The sequence below is a fragment of the Arachis ipaensis genome, chromosome B2 (assembly GCF_059453495.1).
Source record: "Arachis ipaensis isolate K30076 ecotype BB chromosome B2, ASM5945349v1, whole genome shotgun sequence".
In the NCBI taxonomy this organism is placed as follows: Eukaryota; Viridiplantae; Streptophyta; class Magnoliopsida; order Fabales; family Fabaceae; genus Arachis; species Arachis ipaensis.
The window spans coordinates 42,296,565-42,314,500 of record NC_142437.1 but is presented as its reverse complement, the minus strand read 5'-3'; the positions used below and the strand labels follow the sequence as shown (position 1 = coordinate 42,314,500).

Below are 17,936 nucleotides of genomic sequence, written 5' to 3'. Positions count from 1 at the left end.
GGGAAAGTTAAAGCAAAAAATGGTAAAACGAAAAGCGCAACACTCACGAAGCGATAACGTAAACGAAGCAAGATAAAAGTAGCTAACGTGATATAAACAAAAGAGAGTTCTAAGGTACAAATATCAAAACTCAAGACTTGGCTCGCGAAGGCTAAATTGGCTAGAGCACATAAGTGTATATATATATATATATATAGAACCCAACAGAACCCAAAATACAGAGTTACAGAACCTGTTTCTCCAAAATAACCTCTAAGAGAAAGTTAATACATCATATATATTATGTGGAGATAATAAGTATTTATATAAATACATATAACCAAAATAAAGTCACAACAGCTCAAAGATCTTTTTTACCTATCAGAAACTTCCAGCATGCCTCCGCGAGGTGCCTTACGTCCTTCATCGGAAAACCACAAAATCCACATCAGGTGAAAACCGAAGGATCTCAGCATAGTAACAGTGCCCACATATCTAACATATAATGTCTTGGAAAGCCAAAGGCAATCCTAGAACTTCCGACATATAATTAAATCTTATAAACATAACCACAGCATAGAATAAAATAGGCAACCAGCTAAGGGTCTTCAGACTATCTAATACTCCCCAATCCAACTCCTCCAAACCTCCCAACCGCCACCAAAAATTAGTTGTTACAAACACATTTATTACACACAAGGAAATCACAGATAGAAAGCATATACAGCAGATAAACAGTAGCAAGTAGTTATGCAATCAATTAGGCATTTCAAACAAAACACACCAAACAAATATATAGATGCATATGATGCATGCCTGTCCTATGGCTGATGAGTCTCATCTTTTGGTTATAAAGACAACCCGATAAGTCTGGCTGCTAAACCCTGGACTATCCCTCGACGCTGATGAGCAGATATTTTATACCCTTTTTAGTATCATTTTCTTAGTGTTTTTAGTTACATTTTATCAAGTTTTAGTAGGTTTTAGTACAAAATTAACCTTTTGGATGCTACTTTGAGTTTTGTGCCTTTATTATGATTTCAGGTGATTTTTCGGTGAAAATGGCAAGTTTTAGCAAAGTCTGATTCAGATGCAAAGAAAGGATAGCAGAAGGACCAAGGCCAGCGTTGAACGCCCAAAAATGGCGTTCAACGCCACCAAGGAAGCACAAGCCAGCATGGACACCCCCTAGTGGGCATTCAACACCCACTCATCCATGTTGGATGCTAAGCTTAGCCTAAACACTCACCAAGTGGGCCCAAAGTGAATTTTAACACTTCTTAACTTATTTTATTTTCTTTTTGTAATTTTTAATTTAGAACAATATCTTTTAGGTTTACTATTAGAGTTTTTACTATAAATAAGAGACTTTCTTCCTCCTGAGGATCATGCCTCCCAGGAGGGGAGAAGCACAAACACATTACATTATACCTTCTTATCTTCTTTCTTTGTAAAGCATGAGCAACTAAACCTCCTGAGTTAAAAATAGGAGCTCTGCTCATTCCTATGAATTAATATCATTACTTTTCTACTTTAACACATGTTTGATTCCATTCAATGATGTATTTTCGTTCTTCATCTTTATGAATCTGGGGTGGAACAAGAGTATGACCCCTTATTCTACATGAGCTCTTGTGATGCCTTAGCCGAATAGTATTGAGCTACAGTTTGAGAATACATCACAGGTTCTAAGAGGGTATCTAGGCTAATTGGCATACGTGACATAAAATCTTGTTAGTCATGGGTAAATGAGGTCTCTGTGGCGTTAAGGCTAGAATACAGAGCATCATTTCCGAACTGGAATATCTGACCTTGTCTGTGGCATTTTGAGTAGGATCACCAGAGATTGAATTGAGTAAGCTTCACCCTTGTTCAAATCGGATGACCATTAGCACCGGCATGTGATCTGGATCATAGGAGTTTAATTACCACTAGCCCCGACGTTAATCATTTACAGCCTTGCTATTGAATAAATCACTCATTATTTAAGTAGTTAGCAAGAAGTATTAATCCAGAAGAACAAGCATCTCCAAGGCCTTAACTGATTTCCTATCATTGTACTACACCAATTCTATATTGCTTTCTTTATTGTTTTGTTTATGCACCTACAACAACAACAATTACCTTTTCTATTCCTCTGACTAAGATCTGCAGGTTAACCATAGCTTGCTCAATCCAACAATCCTCGCGGGATCGACCCTCACTCACCTGAGGTATTACTTGGATGATCCGGTGCACTTGCCGGTTTAGTTGTGCAAGTTCTAATTTCGTGCACCAAGTTTTTGGCGCCGTTGTCGGGGATTATTCGAGATTGACAAACTATCGATTGTCTTGCTGCTTAGATCAGGTATTTTTATTTATTTTTTGTTTAATTATCTTTCTCTTGATTTTCAAAAATTGTTCTTGTTTTCCTTCTCTTTGTTTAAATTTTTTAGGTGTTTTCTATTATTTGATTTCAAAATTTTTAAGTTTGGTGTCTTGTAGTATTTTTCTCGCTCCACTTTTTTGAAATTAGTGCTAGTTTGATTTCATAATTTTTAAGTCTGGTTTCTTTTGGTGTTTTTCTTTTAAAATTTAATTTTGTTTATCTTTTTCTTTTTAATTTTTAAATCTTCTTGTTATCTTAATTTGATTTAATTTTAAATTTTAAGTTTGGTGTCTTCTTTTTCTTTCTTTTTGAATTCAAAACTTTTTAAAACCTTTTCTTTTTAAATTTTTAAATTGTCGATTAATTTTTGCATCTTTATCTTATTTTGATTTAATTTGAAATTTTTAAAAGTTTGGTGTTATCTTTTTCTTTTTCTTTTTGAATTTCAATATATATATATATATATTTTCGAAAATTTTTCAATTTAAATTCAAAATTTTAAGTTTGGTGTCTTGATTAGTAATCTTATTTTTCTTGTTTATCTTTTCTATCTTTAAATTCTTTATCTTATTTTTTTCTTTGATTTTCAAAATTTTGTTATCTTATCTTATTTCAAATTTAAAATTTTAAGTTTTAGTATCTTGTCAGTTTTGCTTTCTTTTAAAATTTAAATTTTAAAATTTTAAAATTTTTTAAAACTTATCTTTAACTCAAATTCAAATTTTAAAAGTTTAGTATTTTGTTTATTTTTTTTCTTTTAAATTTGAATTTTAAAATTTTAAAATTTTTAAAATCTTATCTTATCTTGTTTCTCTCTCTCTTGACCTTTTCAAATTTTGAATTTCAAAATCTTTATTTGACCTTTCAATTTAAATTTCAAATTTTTTTAAATTCAAATTTTTATTTTTCAAATCTTGTTAGTTAATTGTTTGTCTTATCTTGTTTTAATTTTAAAGTTTGGTTTTCCTTTGTCTTTCTTTCTTGAAATTCAAATTCTTTAAATTTTTAAATCTTATTTTACTAGTTTCTTTATCTTGACTTTTTCTTTCCAATTTTTGAAATTCAAAATCTTTAATTGACTTTTTCATTTTAACTTTTGAAATTTCTAATTATTATTTTTCTATTTTTTTATTTATTTATTTTTGAATTTTTTTAAAAAAGAATTCTTTTGGTATCTAACTGGGAGTTTTATAGACTTTGACATAGAGACTCCCCACCTTTCTTTGTTTCTTGACTGTGTAGGAACACTAGAATCACCATGTATCTAGATGGAGGTGCACAACCCAGAAATCCCTGGGATTTTTCTGAGCTCTCAATCCTAATCGCTATGGAACCAGCATTAGTATACCTCCAATTGGAGCAGATCATTTTGAGCTCGACCCAGAGTTGATCTTCCTAGTGCAACAAAATTGCTAGTTTTATGGACTCCCACAGGAAGACCCCAAAAATTTATCTCTGACTTCCTGCAGATCTGTGATACTGTAAAAACTAATAGAATAGATCCTGAAGTCTACAGGCTGATACTTTTTCCATTTGCTGTGAAGGATCAAGAAAAGGATTGGCTTTGCATCCAGTCCAAATGGAGTTTAAACACTTGGGATAAGGTTGTTGACAAGTTCCTGAACAAGTTCTTTCTCCTGTGGAGATTGACTAAGATAAGGACAGACGTTTAGACCTTCAGGCAGGAAGAGAGCGAGTCCCTCTATGATGCTTGGGAGAGGTACAAGCTGATGTTCAGAAGATGTCCCCTCGATATGTTCTCAGATTGGGTCAAGATAGAAATCTTCTATGACAGTCTCTCTGAGATGGCCAAGAGGTCATTGGATCACTCTGCAGGTGGTTCTTTGCACATGAAAAAGACACCCAAAGAGCCAGATGAGCTCATTGAGATGGTTGCCAATAACCAGTAATTATACTCATCTGAGAGGACTCCATTCAGGAAGAAAGCTCAAGAGGTGGAGAATGTAGATACGCTCCTTGCTCAGAATGCACTTTTGTTGCAACAAATAAATCTCCTCACTCAATAATTGAGCAGCATGCAGAGTCAAATTGCTGAGGACCATGGTGCTCCTCCAAATACTCCTTGTAAGATGAGTGGTAACCTCCCTCAAGGTGAAACTCACAACTAGGGCCAGTGGACACTGGTGCAGAATTTATAACCCATAAACTAACCGGCAAGTGCACCGGGTCATACCAAGTAATACTTCAGGTGAGTGAGGGTCGATCCCATGAGGATTGATGGATTAAGCAACAATGGTTGAGTGATTGACTTAGTCAGGCAAACAGAAAAGAGTGTTTGAGTCTCAATTGTATTAAACAGTAAATTCAAAAAATCAGAAAGCAAGCAGAAAATTGGTGTGAATAATATGGGAGAAAACAGTTAAGGTTTTAGAGATATTTATTTTTCGGATTAACTTTTCTTACCAACTATTTTAATCATGCAAGATTCAATTCATGGCAAACTATATGTGACTAAACCCTAATTCCTTAGACCTTTTTAGTCTTCTCTAACCTTCATCAACCACTAATTCCTTGGTTACTTGATTCCAATTAGAGGGTTAAGTTCAAAACTAGTTTATATGCCACAGAGACCCTAATTATCCAAATATAAGAGGATTATATGTCACGTATCCCATTAAGTCCAGATAATTAGTGATTTAAGAGAATATGTTTTTAAGTTGTTGTTCAGGTAGAGAGATTTTCTGACTTTTACAATAACTCAAATAGAATAAGGGTCATACCTCCGTTCCACCCAGATTCATAAGATATAGAACGAAAATAATTCTTGAAATTGAAATCAATGCATGAATTAAAATATAAAAGTAATAGCATCAATCCATAGAATAAACAGAGCTCCTAACCTTAACAGTGGAGGTTTAGTTGCTCATGGCTCAAAGAGAAAACAAGGATTCTGAAAACTGTAAAGTGCGGAATGAGGTATGAGAGAAGAGACGAGCCTGAAGGGCTAATTCTTTTCCCTTTTATATTTAATCTTAATAAATATAAAATATATTTTCTAAAACTAATTAATATCTTTTCCTATTTGTAATTAAAATAAAGTTTTAATCAAAATTAAATAATATAAAAGATCTGCATTGCCATAACAATAGGACGCGGGACCACTTCTCCCCTTGTTAACTGGATGGGTTTGGTGCCTAACTTCATGAGATTGAAGTTAGGCACTGTTGAGGCAGCAAGTAACTCGAGTTTGATGTGCATCTGGCGCCTAACTTGGGAAATCCCAAGTTAGGCGCCACCCTTGCCAAATTTCTAGAGAAGAACTATACACTATTATACATCGTTAGAAAGCTCTAGAAGTTAGCTTTTCAATGCCACTAGAACCACGTCAATTGGACCTCTGTAGCTCGAGGTATTTATGTTAGAGTGCAGGGAGGTTAGGATTGACAACATTATTCACTTTCTTCTCTTTTTCTATAGAAACTCTATCAAATCCATCCAAATGTTACCTGAAATAAATAGAATTACACACGACTCAAGGTAGCATCCATAGTAGCTAAAAGATATTTAAATCTTGATTAAACTTAACAATTTGAATGCAAATTTACTAGGAAAAGATAGAAAAGATGCTCACGCATCAGACACATGAGCGGATTAATTATATGGGAAATTCCTCTAGAAATCCCTATGATGGCTCTTATTCTCGGACTTTTATTCAAGGATGCAGGAATCACTAAAGAAGAGTGAAAGTTGAACACCCAGGAGGAAGTAGGGTGGAAGTAAGATGCCCAAGAGGGAGTAGGATGGACATTGAACGCCTAGAGAAAGGGGCAATAGACATCAATTCAAAAAATGTTCCCCCCAGACACCTTGACAACTCTTTTTCAGTCACTCTAGACACTCATCCTATATTACCCAAGGCCCTAGAGCACAAAGCCAAATTGCCATACCCTCAGCGACTTCAGAAACCCCTCACTATTTCTAGTGACACAGTGCCTACAACAAGAGTGTAATGCAAGGCCATGGTTGCTGAAGAATAAGAGTAGACAGAAACACTAGACGAGGATGAGCGATTCATTTCGTTCTTGTACAATATCCCTCTTTGTGAGTTGATGGAAGAGGTGCCTCCCTACAAAGCCTTCGTCTAAAGCCTACTGCTCTCTGGGAAAAAGACTGTGAAAGAAGATGAGACTGTGGTCTTTACCAAGGAGGCCGAGTCTAAGGAGGTATATATTGCTGGGAATTGAGGGAAGAAAAGGCTCTAGAAGAGATTGAAAGAACGTTACTACACACCCCATTGGTGGCACAAGAGTCTGAAGTACCACACCCTCAGAAACCCCAAAAGGAGACCAAGGATGAGCACCACTCACAATCTTTGGAAGGCTCTAAGAAGTTGCAAATCAATATTTTTTTTGCTGAGGTTTTGGAGCAAAGACCTCTCTCTGCTATATTCATGAAGAGCCTGCCCACTAAAAAAGAAGCAGAGAAAGTCATAGAGGGGGAATTCCTTGAACCACCAATTCAAGAAGTTCTTGATGACAAGTACACTCCACCCATCACACAATAACCAAGTCCTGAATTCATGGTGGTGAAGATAATCAAGGAAAGCACTGAACAGGGGTTGTGACCAGGGGACAAAATATGATATCCATGAAAAAGAGAAGGTTAGCTAGAAGCAATCCAACCCCTATCCTAACAAGCAAGGAGAATCAAGCTGATAACAATACCAGAAAGCTTGTTAGGAGGAATTCAAATTCAAGGGCACTATTCTCCACCTCTTCTCCCATGGAGTCATTTCTTTTAACCAACTAGAAGAAGATGAAAAAACTTCAATAATCAAGTGTCAAGCTAATGATATTAAAAAAGCTCTTGTTGGGAGGCAACCCAACCATAATTATCCTTTAGTTTATTTCAGTTTTACTTCAGTTTTATTTTAGCTTGATTTCATTTTAATTTTCATTGATTTTCAAAGTTTTCCTAGGTTTTCTAATGTTTGTGATCATGCACAGTGCTTAGAACAGAAACAAAAACGCGTGGCAAGGAGCACAGAACACCTTGGAGTATACCCCTACTGGCGTTCAACGCCAGAATGGGGAAGAGAGCACATGCGTTCAATGCCCATAAGGGAATAGAGAGGACCCTATGGCGTTCAAAGGCTAGTCTTGGCATTCAATGCCACTAAGGAGCCAAGTTTTCTTTGCTTGGGGACAAGCAAAGTTTTTAAGTTTCGTGTTGCAGAGCGAGCTCTAAGTGTATAGTATCATCGATGGCACCAAAGGGGGGTGAATCATCTTCACAAAAGAGCACAGCCTGAGCAACCATCATAACTGAGGTGGTTAAGTTTCATCATCCCTTCCTCTATCTTATTTCCAGTTTCTATTCTAGCTCTTGCATGATCACTATTAGGATTTCCTTTGCTTTCTAGTCTAGTAGTTCAATTTTGAAAATTTTAAAAATGTTATAGGTAAAAGATGTCTCATGCATTACTCACTAAAGCTTAAAAAAGAAAATTTTTGAAAAAGAAGTAGTAAAATACATAAGATCTTGAGTTATATCATGAGTTATTCCAATTACTTTGATGTGGTGGCCTTGCCTTTACTTTCTGAATGTATGAATTAACTGTGTATAATTGACATTGAAGTTAAGCATGTTGGCTCTTGAAGAACAGTGAATTTAGAGAAGTATTATTGGTTCTCTAAAAAATAAAAAATATTGATTCTTGTAGTAAAAGAAACAGCAAAAAAAAAAAAAAAAAAGAGGAAAAAAAGAAGAAAACCAAAAAAAGGGTCCAAGGCTTTGAGCATCAACGGTTAAGAGGGTAAAAATTGGCCTAAAAAGGTCAAATGAGTTTCTATCTCTAACTATATGCTTGTGGTGTGAAGGTGTCAAGTAAAAAGCTTGAGACTGAGCAGTTAAAGTCATGATCTAAAGCAATAAAAGAGTAGCTTAAAAACTCTGAGTACCACTGTTTGGGAATTTAAGCAAAGCTAAATTTGAATACAAAGGGTTCCCCTAGTTAAGTGCTTGTGGCGTTTATGTATCCGCTGGTAATACGGGAAAACAAAATGCTTAGAGTCACGGCTAGGCTCAAAGGTACAAAGCACCAAAAAGAAGTCGTGTTCAAGAATCAAGGAAAGCTAAAAGAAGAGAATCAATAATATCATCCAGATTCCAGTTCCAAGGGATGTCCATACTTCTAAGCTTCAAAGGAAAGTGAGATACCAAAACTGTTCAAAAGTAAATAGTTAATAGTCTCATTCAATATTTGGAACTGAGCTTCGTTGACAACTCTGAGACCTATTGTATTTTTCTCTTCCAATTGTCCTATCTTGTTTTTGGTTGCTGGTGCACGAATTGTGAATCACACTTTTCACAACTCGTACCGCTAACCAGCAAGTGCACTGGGTCGTCCAAGTAATACCTTACGTGAGTAAGGGTCGAATCCCACGGAGATTGTTGGTTTGAAGTAATCTATAGTTATCTTGTAACTCTTAGTCAGGATATAATATCAATAATAATTTTTAGTTTTAATTGTAAAAAGTCAAAGGGCATAAAATAAATACTTGTTACTCAATAATGGAGAATATGTTGGAGTTTTGGAGATGCTTTGTCCTCTTTATTTCAGCTTTTCTCTTGTACTCCTCTTCACACACGCAAGGCTCCTTCCATGGCAAGCTGTATGTAGGGTGTCACCGTTGTCAATGGCTACTTCCCATCCTCTCAGTGAAAATGGTCCAAATGCTCTGTCACAGCACGACTAATCATCTGTTGGTTCTCGATCATGTCAGAATAGAATCCATTGATTCTTTTGCATCTGTCACTACGCCCAACAATCGCGAGTTTGAAGCTCGTCACAGCCATTCAATCCTTGAATCCTACTCGGAATACCACAGACAAGGTTTAGACTTTCCGGATTCTCATGAATGCCGCCATCAATTCTAGCTTATACCACGAAGATTCTGATTACGGAATCTAAGAGATACTCATTCAATCTAATATAGAATGGAGGTGGTTGTCAGGCACACGTTCATGGATTGAGGAAGGTGATGAGTGTCACAGATCATCACCTTCTTCATAGTGAAGCGCAACTAAACATCTTAGATAGGAACAAGTGTGTTTGAATAGAAAACAGAGATAATTGCATTAATTCATCGGGATGCTACAGAGCTCCTCACCCCCAACAATAGGGTTTAGAGACTCATGCCGTCAAAGAGTATCAAATTCAGATCTAAAAATGTCATGAGGTGCAAAATAAATCTCTAAAAGTTGTTTAAATACTAAACTAGTAACCTAGGTTTATAGAAAATGAGTAAACTATGATAGATAGTGCAGAAATCCACTTCTGGGGCCCACTTGGTGTGTGAAGGGGCTGAGACTTAAGCTTCTCACGTGCCTGGGCTGTTTTGGGCGTTCAACGCCAGGTTGTAACCTGTTTCTGGCGTTGAACTCCAACTTGTAACTTGTTTCTGGCGCTGGACGCCTGACTGCAACATAGAACTGGCGTTAAACGCCAGTTTACATCGTCTATCCTTAAGCAAAGTATAGACTATTATATATAGCTGGAAAGCCCTGGATGTCTACTTTCCAACGCAATTGAGATCACGCCATTTGGAGTTCTGTAACTCCATAAAATCCACTTTGAGTGCAGGGAGGTCAGAATCCAACAGCATCAGCAGTCCTTTTTCAGCCTGAATCAGATTTTTGCTCAGCTCCCTCAATTTCAGCCAGAAAATACCTGAAATCACAGAAAAATACACAAACTCATAGTAAAGTCCAGAAATATGATTTTTAATTAAAAACTAATAAAAATATACTAAAAACCAACTAAATCATACTAAAAACTAAGTAAAAACAATGCCAAAAAGTGTATAAATTATCCGCTCATCACAACACCAAACTTAAATTGTTGCTTGTCCCCAAGCAACTAAAAACAAAGTAGGATAAAAAGAAGAGAATATACAATGAATTCGAAAAACATCTATGAAGATCAGTGTTAATTAGATGAGCGGGGCTATTAGCTTTTTGCTTCTGAACAGTTTTGGCATCTCACTTTATCCTTTGAAGTTCAGAATGATTGGCATCTATAGGAACTCAGAATTTAGATAGTGTTATTGATTCTCCTAGTTCAGTATGTTGATTCTTGAACATAGCTACTTTATGAGTCTTGGCCGTGGCCCTAAGCACTCTGTTTTCCAGTATTACCACCGGATACATACATGCCACAGACACATAACTGGGTGAACCTTTTCAGATTGTGACTCAGCTTTGCTAAAGTCCCCAATTAGAGGTGTCCAGGGTTCTTAAGCACTCTCTGTTTGTTTGCTTTGGACCTCGACTTTAACCGCTCAGTCTCAAGTTTTCACTTGACACCTTCACGCCACAAGCACATGGTTAGGGACAGCTTGGTTTAGCCGCTAAGGCGAGGATTTTATTCCTTTAGGCCCTCCTATCCACTGATGCTCAAAGCCTTGGATCCTTTTTATTACCCTTGCCTTTTGGTTTTAAGGGCTATTGGCTTTTTGCTCTTGCCTTTTGGTTTAAAGAGCTTTTGACTTTTTCTGCTTGCTTTTTCTTTTTCTTGCTCTCTTTTTTTTTTTCGCATTTTTTTCCTCTGCAAGCTTTGTTCTTCACTGCTTTTTCTTGCTTCAAGAATCATTTTTATGATTTTTCAAATTATCAAATAACATTTCTCCTTTTTCATCATTCTTTCAAGAGCCAACAATTTTAACATTCATAAACAACAAATTCAAAAGACATATGTACTGTTCAAGCATTCATTCAGAAAACAAAAAGTATTGCCACCACATCAAAATAATTAAACTATTTTAAAATTCGAAATTCATGTACTTCTTTTTCTTTTTCAGAAAACAATTTTCATTTAAGAAAGGTGATGGATTCATAGGACATTCATATCTTTAAGACATAGACACTTAGATACTAGTAATCATATAGTAAAGACACAAACATAATTAAACATGAAGCATAGTAAATGAAAAATAGGAAAATAAGAACAAGGAGATTAAGGAATGGGTCCACCTTAATGAGGGTGGCGTCTTCCTCTTCTTGAAGAACCAATGGTGCTCTTGAGCTCCTCTATGTCTCTTCCTTGCCTTTGTTGCTCTTTTCTCATAGCTCTTTGATCTGCAGTCAATTGCTCTACCACTGAATTATGGAAAAGCAAAAGCAATGCTTTTACCACACCAAACTTAAAAGGTTTGCTCGTCCTCGAGCAAAAGAAGAAAGAAGTGGAGAAGATGGAGGAGATAGAAGTGTGTGAATGGGTGGGTTTGGAAGGAAAATGGTTTGAATTTGAATGGTGAGGTAGGTGGGGATCCTGTGGGGTCCACAGATCCAGTGGGGTCAAGGATTTAGCATCCCTGCTCCAATTAGGCGTACAAAATGCCCTTACTGTGCAATCCTGGTGTTTAACGCCAGACTACTGCCTATTTTTGGCGTTAAACACCCAAATGTAGCCTGTTTCCGGCGTTTAACGCCAGACTGATGCTTGTTTCTGGCGTTAAACGCCAGCTTGGTGCTTGTTTCTGGCGTTAAACGCCAGACAGATGCTTGTTTCTGGCGTTTAAACGCCAGAATGATCTTCCTCCAGGGTGTGCTATTTTTCATGCTGTTTTTCATTCTATTTTTGATTTTCCATTTGTTTTTGTGACTTCACATGATCATCAACCTAAAGAAAACATAAAATAGCCATGGAAAATAAATAGATATAATTAAATAACATTGGGTTGCCTCCCAACAAGCACTTCTTTAATGTCAATAGCTTGACAGTGAGCTCTCTTGGAGCCTTACAGATAATCAGAGCAAGGTTGGAACCTCCCAACACCAAACTTAGAGTTTGAATGAGAGGGTTCAACACCAAACTTAGAGTTTGGTTGTGGCCTCCCAACACCAAACTTAGAGTTTGACTGTGGGGCTTTGGTTGACTCTGCAGTGAGAGAAGCTTTTCATGCTTCCTCTCCATGGTTACAAAAGGAGAACCTTGTGTCTTATAGTTTGCAATGTCTGCAAACCACAGAGCTTCCTGAATAGCAAACAATTGCTCATCCGAAAAGGTTTCAAAGATCTCAGTAGGAGGGAAGGATGCTCCTGCTACTGGTTCTATCCGGGACAGGTGATCAGCTACTTGATTCTCTGTCCCTTTTCTGTCTCTTATTTCTATATCAAACTCTTGCAGAAGCAACACCCATCTTATGAGCCTAGGCTTTGAATCCTGCTTTGTGAGTAGATATTTAAGAGCAGCATGGTCAGTGTACACAATCACTTTTGATCCTACTAAGTAGGATCTAAACTTGTCAATGGCGTAAACCACTGCAAGTAATTCTTTTTCTGTGGTTGTGTAATTTTTTTGGGCATCATTTAAAACACTGCTAGCATAATAAACGACATACAGAAGCTTGTTATGCCTCTGTCCCAATACTGCACCAATGGTATGGTCACTGGCATCACACATTAGTTCGAATGGTAATGTCCAGTCTGGTGCAGAAATAACTGGTGCTGTGACCAGCTTAGCTTTCAGGGTCTCAAACGCCTGCAGACACTTTGTGTCAAACACAAATGGCATGTCAGCAGCTAGCAGATTGCTCAGAGGTTTTGCAATTTTTGAAAAATCCTTTATAAACCTCCTATAGAATCCTGCATGCCCCAGAAAGCTTCTGATTGCCTTAACATTGGCAGGTGGTGGTAATTTTTCAATTACTTCAACTTTAGCTCGATCCATGATGAATCACTATTTTATGATTTATATTGTGTTTAATTGTGTGGTTTTATCATGATCCTTACCCACTTGTTCATTAAATTAGCATGCATTTAGATTTCCTTCCTGAATTTGTTACCTGTTTGAAAACTGCTTCCTAGAGACTTTAATTATTTATTTTTAATTCTCCTTTATTCCATTCGATGCCGTGATCTGTGTGTTGAGTGTTTCAGACTTTACAGGGCATAAATGAGTTGGAGATTGGAAAGGAAGCTAGCAAATATGGAAGGAACACAAGAATTTGAGGAGATAACCAGCGAGAAGTGACGCGGTCGCATGGCTCACGCGACTGCACGAAGGAGAGCAAATCGCAGTGACGCGGCCGTATGGCTCACGCGGCCGCGCGGATTGGAAAAGCTCTGGCGACGCGGTAGCGTGGATGACGCGAACGCGTGGCGAGGAAAAGCGCGAATGACGCGTCCGCATGGATGACGCGATCGCGTGACATGTGCGATCTGCATAATCTGCAGAATTCGTTGGGGGCGATTTTGGACCCTATTTCGACCCAGTTTTCGGCCCGGAACAGCAGACTAGAGTCAGAGAACATGCAGAAACAAATAACACATTCATTCAGAGACAGTTGGAGATCTAGTTTTACTCTCTTAGGTTTTTCTCTCCAGGTTTTAGAATTTTAATTTTCAATTGGTCTTAGCATTGGAACATTGAGAAGAGTTATTTCCTCATCAAGACTTCGTCATTCTAGTTCGTTTTCTTAACTTGGTTTTATTCTTCCATGTTCCTTGTTTTGCTCAATTTTGTTATTTGAATACTTTTATGATTAATTAATGCAAGGATTATTTCTTTTTAATTCAATTTCAATTCCAATAATCATGTCTTCTTTTAATTCCCTTTCATGTGCTATGAATTTATTATTTACAATGTGTGAGTAGTTTCTTTACTTGATGGGGAGTTGATTAAAAGGAACTCTTGAGTTGGAAGGATTGAAGGAAAAATTTGTAATTAGGTTAAATGTTAGATTGCTATCATGTCACCAACGCCAATCCCTTTGAACTAAGTGGGTTGCAACTTGTGAACAGATCTGGCATTCCAACTTGTTTGACTTTCCCTTACCTAGTAAAGGATAACCAAACAGAACAACCATTAATTATAAATTAATCTTACAATCACTCCATCAATAGTAGAAATTCCAACCAATCAACTCCCATTCAAGGCTTTTATTCATATTATTTAAATTTCCTCAATTTACATTCCAATTTACTTAGCTCAACTTCTTGGAACATCTGATTAATAAGATAGCACACTTTTCTGCAACTCGTTGGGAGACGACCTGGGACTTAAAACTCCCAGTAATTTTTAATTCAAACTCTCTGTGACATACTTCTAAATTGATAGGCAGATTTTCGGTGAGTTAAGAACTATACTTGTAACGTAACCATTTTAATAATTTTTAATTCACCAGCTTCTGCGTCTCATCAATTTTTGGCGCCGTTGCCGGGGAGTTGCAATAGAGTGCTAATTTTATTAATTAGAATTTATTTATTTGCATTTTATTTTATTTTGCTATTATGAGCTGCATGTTTCTTCCGTCAAATGACGCGTTCACTTCCTGATCCGCGCTTGCTAATTTTCGATCCTGAAATTGAAAGGACAATTTCACGAATAAGGCGAGAACAGCGTCGGTTAGCCCGCTTTGAGGGCGAATCTGAAAGTGAATCTGAGGAAGAAACCAGCCCCCGTTCTACTGATTCGGTTGTTTTACGTGCAGAAAACATGGCAGCTAGGAGAGTTACCATCCAGGAGGAAGGAGCCCCTGATTTTATAATGCAACCGTTTCAAGCGCATCATCCGGCAGTAGCTACAGATTTTGAAATAAAGCCCGCACTGCTAAATTTGATGCCCAAGTTTCATGGCCTACCTGCTCAAGAGCCTATCAAGCACTTGAGAGATTTCCAGGCAGCCTGTTCTACTGTCAGGCGTGATGGCACTGATGAAACTTCAATTCTGCTGAAAGCTTTTCCGTTTTCTCTTGAGGAAAAAGCAAGAGAGTGGTACTACACTCAACCTCTAGCAAATGTATCCAACTGGGAAACACTCAGAAAGGAGTTTCTGGAGAAATTCTTTCCATCTGAAGTTACTGATAAGATAAGGAAGGATATCTCTACAATTGTTCAGGATGACAATGAGACTCTCTTTGAATACTGGGAGCACTTCAATAATCTTCTGGAAGCATGCCCCCACCACATGATTGACAAGATCGTGCTACTCAGCTATATTACACAGGGTATGAGGCCCCAAGATAAGACCATACTGGAAAGTGCCAGCAATGGGTCTATAAAGAAGTACAAGACCACTGATGAAGCTTAGCAATTGATCAGTGATTTAGCTGAATCCACTAGGAACCACAGACAAAAGCAAGGCCGTTCAAAAGCTGTTGTAGAAGTATCTTCTAGCAGAGAGACTGCTGCTCTAACTCAAGACATCTATGAAATGACCAACTTGCTGAAACAAATGCAGTTGAATCAACAAGCTCAGCAAGCTCAACCTCCTCCACCACAGCAAAACCAACAACTAGTCCCACAAAGAATTTGCGGAATCTGTGCTGATTATAGCCATTACACTGATGAATACCCGCAGCTCCAACAAGAAGACAACATGGTGGCATCCACTCACAACTTCTATGACCGCCCCAACCCAGGGTACAATCAAAGTGGAAATAATAACCATGGATGGCAGGACAATTCAAACCAGAATTGGAGAGACAACAATAACAGAGGAGGCAGAGATAATCAGGGAAATCAGAGGTGGAACAATAACAATAACAGGCAGCAAAATCAACCTTACAGAGCACCTCACCTAAGGCAGAACCAAGGACCACAGAACAATCAGCAGCAGACCTCTCAATTTACTCATTCTTCGTTATCTTCTAATGAAGATCTACTACAATCTTTTGAGAAAAGACAACAAACCATGGAAAACAACATCATGAGTAGTATTAACGCCGGTCTGAATGGTCTCACCTCTACTCTGCAAGCTTTTACGACACAGCTTGGATCAGCACAAAATTCCAGTAACCAACCTTCAAGCACCACTGGAATCCCCTCTCAACCATTACCCAATCCAAAGGGAGGCATTAATGCTATCACCCTGAGGTCCAGAACCACACTGCAGGAGAGGAATCAGGAGGAACCAAGCTCACCAGAATACGCCTCAGCTGAAGAGGTGGTAGAAATCAAAGATGTTGAAGAGGAAGAGGATATACAGGACATAGCTGAAGAAGAGATAACTCAACCACAGAAGGAAGCACCAAAAGGCATAGACACCACAGACAATACTACTCCTATTCCATTTCCACAACTTGCAAGGAAGCCCAGGAAGCAGCTGGAACCCGATCCTAAAATGGTAGAGATATTCAAAAAGGTTGAGGTAACTGTTCCCCTTTTTGATGTTATTCAGCAGGTACCTAAATATGCAAAGTTTCTAAAAGACTTATGTATCCATAAAGACAAAATTAATGAATTAAAAACTATTCCTTTAAGTAGTTCTATATCTGCTTTAATGGGAGGATTACCTAAAAAATGTAGTGATCCAGGTCCTTGCATAGTTAGTTGTACTATTAGTGGTGTAGTAATTTATGACTGCATGTGTGATTTAGGAGCATGTGTCAGTATAATGCCTTTGTCTATATATGATGTTTTGAGGCTCCCTCCCTTAAAAAGGTCGGCAGCTCGTTTTGTGTTAGCAGATAAAAGCATTATTACAGTGGCTGGAGTTGCTGAAGATGTTTTGGTGAACACTAAAGGGCTCACATTTCCCACTAATTTTTATATCTTGGAGATGCCCCACAATGATTCAGATAAGCCATCATCAATCCTACTTGGAAGACCATTCCTGAAGACATCAAAATTCAAATTGGATGCTTTTTCAGGAACATACTCCTTTGAAATAGATGGCCGCATAGTAATCTTCAATCTGAATAGAGTAATTGACAACCCCCTAGAAGATCGTTTTATCTTCCAGTGTGATATCATAGACGAAAGTGTGGCTGAAGTTCAAAAGGAAGAGTTTGAAGAGAGGCACACTGGACAAGGTCCCAGTGTGGGGGACCCTCTTAACTGACAGTGAGGGCACTTCGCCATTTTCACAAGCCCCAGATAATCCAGAGCCTACCCATGATCAAAAGTTAGAATTGAAAGCTCTCCCTCCACATCTCAAATACGCTTATCTTGAGGATGAGCAGAAGCTTCCGGTCATTATCGCAAGGGAACTGACTTCTCAACAAGAAGAGCAGTTACTTGATGTACTGAGGAAGCATAAGAAGGCAATTGGGTGGAGTTTGGCAGACATAGTGGGAATCAACCCTCAAGTATGTGAGCACAGAATATTTTTAGAAGAGGGAGCAAGACCTGTCCATTAACCCCAAAGAAGATTGAATCCCACCATCTTGGAAGTTGTCAAAAAGGAAGTGACCAGACTATTGGAAGCAGGTATCATATATCCCATTTCAGACAGTGAATGGGTAAGCCCAGTACAAGTGGTGCCCAAGAAATCTGGAGTCACTACAGTGAAGAGTGAGCATGGAAAGCTCATAGCAACTAAAGTTCAGAATGCTTGGAGAGTCTGCATTGATTACAGGCGTCTCAACCAAGCTACCCGTAAGGATCACTACCCACTTTCATTCATTGATCAAATGCTGGATCGCCTGTTAGGTAAGTCAAATTATTGCTTTTTAGATGGTTACACAGGTTATTTCCAGATTCATATAGCTCCTGAGGATCAGGAAAAGACTACTTTTACATGTCCTTTTGGGACTTATGCTTATAAGAGAATACGCTTTGGCTTGTGCAATGCACCAGCCACCTTCCAAAGGTGCATGATGAGTCTTTTCTCTGATCTTATTGA

General features: G+C 37.9%; 1 non-coding gene across 1 annotated transcript; it reads right to left on the bottom strand.

Moving 5' to 3' along the window:
* Positions 1-15,176: 15,176 nt before the first annotated feature.
* LOC148573759 (small nucleolar RNA R71) lies at positions 15,177-15,283 on the bottom strand. The gene has a single exon (XR_015906318.1). It is a non-coding gene; the product is annotated as a small nucleolar RNA R71 (small nucleolar RNA).
* Positions 15,284-17,936: the final 2,653 nt, after the last annotated feature.